Here is a 4127-nt window from a genome sequence, read left to right as displayed (position 1 = left end):
TGCGTCTAAGGCTGATGGTAACAGGAGGCAAGGGACACAATGTTTTACCCAGGTTCGGGCCCTCTCGATGGAGGTAAAACCCTACTTCCTGTTTGATTGATATTGATGATATAGGTGTTACAAGAGTTGATCTACCACGAGATCGTAGAGGCTAAACCCTAGAAGCTAGCCTATGATGATTATGATTCTGTCTCTAAGGACTAAACTCTCCAGTTTATATAGACACCGGAGAGGGCTAGGGTTTACATGGAGTCGGTTACAAAGAAGGAAATATAATATCCGGATCGCCAAGCTTGTCTTCCACGCAAAGTAGAGTCCCATCCGGACAAGGGACGAAGTCTTTAGTCTTGTATCTTCATAGTCCAACAGTCCAGCCAAAGTATGTAGTCCGACTATCCGGATACCCCCTAATCCAGGACTCCCTTAGTAGCCCCTTAACCAGGCTTCAATGACGATGAGTCCGGTGCGCAGTTTTGTCTTCGGCATTGCAAGGCGGGTTCCATCACCGAATATTCCAAAGTAATTATCGAATGCTTGAATCGTGTCCGGATCCGCAAGACGATCTTCACATACCACCATAGAGAGCATAGCACTTCATAAATCTGATCTGCTGGCAAATTTTGTATGGCGTGACATGACACCACAGTTGAGTCATTTATTCGAATTGTTTTCCCACAACCAGCCACAATGCATATTGCGCGGAGGTTTCCTCTGCACGTCTTGCCGAAGCAGAGATCGTGTCCCCTTATTACGTGATTCTTATCAATATGGGTATGGGTAGTCCAACCGCACCATCAATTGCGGCGAGTGGGGAACGAGCGGGTTCCACCAGGCAAGTGGGGAGGCGCAAAAGCTTTTTACTGCCTCTATAGAGAGATAAGGTCTCTTCCTTTTTTGCCCACACCTTTTCCTTCCGCTAGTCCATTCCCCTTTGCTCGAGCCCTAGCGCCCAAGCACTCTTCTTCTCCACCGAAGAGAGATTCTGAAGATGTCTAGATCAGGAGCAGGAGGCAAATGGATGGCCTCTACTGTTCGGGAGAGGGATATCAAAAAGCTCCGAGAGGCCGGGTACTTGGCCAAGAAGATCGGCCATCGTCTTCTGCCAGCGGGACAGATCATCCCCACTCCGGAGCCCCACGAGAGGGTCGTGTTCCTTCCTCATTTTGTCCGCGGGCTCGGGTTTCCCCTTCACCCATTTGTTCGCGGCATCATGTATTATTATGGGATTGATTTTCATGACCTTTCCCCCAATTCTTTCCTTAACATCTCAACGTTCGTCGTCGTATGTGAGGCTTTTCTCCGTATTTCGCCCCACTTTGGCTTATGGCTGAAAATCTTCAACATGAAGCCCAAGGTGGTGAATGGCGAGCATGCTGAATGCGGCGGCGCCATGGTGAGTAAGATTCCCAAGGTCGTATGGCCTACCAGTGCCTTCAATGATTCCATCAAGGAGTGGCAGCAGCAGTGGTTCTATATCACCAAACCGCGCGGTAAAAAGTGGGCTGCTGCTCCCGAATTCAGATCCGGAGCCCCACTGTGGCTCACATCCTGGCCCGAGAAGGGCCTGAACTGGTCCTCATCCAATGAGCTGTTGATGCTCCAAACGCGCGTCCAGAGCATGGTCGACAAGGATGTCAAACTCATCAACGTAGTCCAGGTGATGTTAGTTCGCCTGGTTCTCCCTTGCCAGCGTCGAGCGTGCAATTTGTGGGAATATGACCCGGCCGAACACCAGACGCTACGGGAGCTCTATGGCTCCTCCCACAAGGACATCTAGAAGGTGCTCTTCAAGTCCGACAAACCATGGCCGGGCTCCGCCGAGGACCGCGGTTATCAACTATCCCGTTTTGTGAGTCTGGTAAGTTATTGTTATGCTATGTCCATCCATGTTTTAGCTGACGTGTCCCGAGGGAGACGCTTTTATCATGCTTTCTATAATAATCCAAGGAATGGACGAAAAAGGTGGAGCGGATATACTGTCCAGCCCCACTGCCGGAAGAACCGGCCAGACCTCTTCTGACGAAGATGCTGCTCCCAGCGCCTTACGAGGCACCGAAGAAAGAGGTCTCCAAGAAGGTCAAGAAGACCCGGAGTGGCCTCCATCGTCGCGATGCTTCGGACACAAAATCCAAAGACTCCCATGACCATCTCTCCTCCGAAGATGAAGAGGAGGAGGAAGAAGACGAGTCCCATGCAGGGAGAGGGAAGAAAAGGACGGCTTCCTCATCCCTGGAGGCCGAATTGCCAAAGAGGGGGAAAGGTTCCCTCCCCGAGTCGTCCACCATGGCTGCTGATAGCAGCCCAGAGTGGGATCCCAGGGCCCAGCCCCTGGTAAAGTCATAAGTATACGAAACCCGCACACACCTACGTGCCCGAGGTCATTAGGATGTAGTAGTTTTAATTGTCGCCATATTTTGTACAGCCCGGCGAGATCCCACGCCAGACAGTCCTCATCGGAGGATTCGTTGAGGTCCGATGCCCTGGTGAGCGAGACGCCTCCAGAGGGCCCTTCCCCGAAGCCTAGGTACGACACTGAGGTGTCATCTCAGCGGGGCCCGAACCAGGGGGGCATATCCCTGGGGCCGGACACACGGTCCTGGAGACCTGTGGGGCTCTAGGATTGGGCGAGCAGCTACCTTTCACGGGGGTGACCCGCCCACTCCGCCAGCAACCTCTGTCCAAGAAGAGTTGCCGGGCGGCCTATCGATGGTGCTAAAGAGTGCGTCCATTGTCAATGAGCATCGCACCCTCATGGGTGCGGTGATTGAAAAGATTCAGTCCACCGAGAGCGGACTGAATGAGTCCTGCCTCAGCCTTATAAAGGGCTTTGAGGTATGTTTTTAGAAACCTTTTGGAGATTGTCATAGTATGAGTAGTAGCCCCTGATGCACTGTTCGGCGAGAGAGAAAGAAATCCGGACAGGGGATCAAATCATCCGCTTTGCAGGAGACTTAGTTACTGAGGTGTATCCCTTTGTTTGAAAACAGGTGTCCGCAGAGACGACCGCCGCTCATAGTGCGGAGGTGTCTGGACTAAAGCAGCGTCTGGAACGGGCCAAAGAGGAACTTGGCCGTGTGAAGAAGCAGCTGGAGGACAAGCAAGGTATCTCGAAACCTTGTGCTAAGTTGAGCACGAATTAGAAGTTATGCCTGACGAAAATATTCGTATTGTATGCTAGGGGCGAGTGCCGAAAATGAGGCACTGAAGAAGGCTGTGGCTGAAGCCGACAATAAGGCCGCCGCCGAATAGGCTCTTCATGAGAAGCACGAGGCCAGGGTCATTGAAGCTGAGCGAGAGGTCCAGGAGGCCGTGAAGAAAAGGGAGGCCTTGGAGCAGAGTCTAGTAGGGAAAGAACCCAAACTCGCCCTTGCTCTCCAATCCGCAGAGGATGCTCGGGAAGAAGCCCGAGGTGCTCTGAAGGACATTTAGGAGGCCTGAAAGGTTGCAGATGGTAAGGCCTTTTGTACTCAAGGCCATTTTTGCATAGTAATGGGAGGAACTCTAAGCGACAAGCTGAATTCTTGTTTCTCCAGGGGCGTTTGCAAATCTGCCACGCAGCATATCAGATGCTGCCCAATTCTACCAGACTAAGGAGAAGAAGTCTGCGGGGACACATTTCTGGTCGCAGTATTTGGCGCCGAATTATCCGGTGCCCTTTATCGATCAGCTGAAGCAGCTGGTCGAACTGCACCAGGCGGCCGAACTGGCCATGAAGGACTTGGTTGTCCGGCTGTGGCCTACAGAGCCAATCCCAAGCAGTTACTTCGGACTCGTGAAGCGGATTGTTGGTGCTTGCCCTCGGCTCGATGTCATTAAGCGGTCTATCTGCATAGAGGGTGCACGCATGGCGTTTGCCTGTGCGAAGGTGCACTGGAGGAAGCTTGATGCTGAGAAGCTGATGACTGAGGGACCACCGGAGGGTAAGGAGCATCACAAGCCCGAGTTGTACTATGAGGGTGTCCTGAAAGGAGCCCGCCTTGTGGCGGGTCAGTGTACCAAAGACACTATATTTCCTAGAAGGCAGTTGTGCCTTTCTTTGTAATGCGGGATAATGGCACTTTTATTATTTATTACCTTTTTATGTGAGCTTGTGTTCTTCCTGTGCGGCTGTTTAGTGTATATAAATC

This window comes from Triticum aestivum, chromosome 6B (genome assembly GCF_018294505.1).
Source record: "Triticum aestivum cultivar Chinese Spring chromosome 6B, IWGSC CS RefSeq v2.1, whole genome shotgun sequence".
NCBI lineage: Eukaryota > Viridiplantae > Streptophyta > Magnoliopsida > Poales > Poaceae > Triticum > Triticum aestivum.
The sequence above is the reverse complement of the archived record's forward strand: the minus strand, read 5'-3'. Positions refer to the sequence as shown.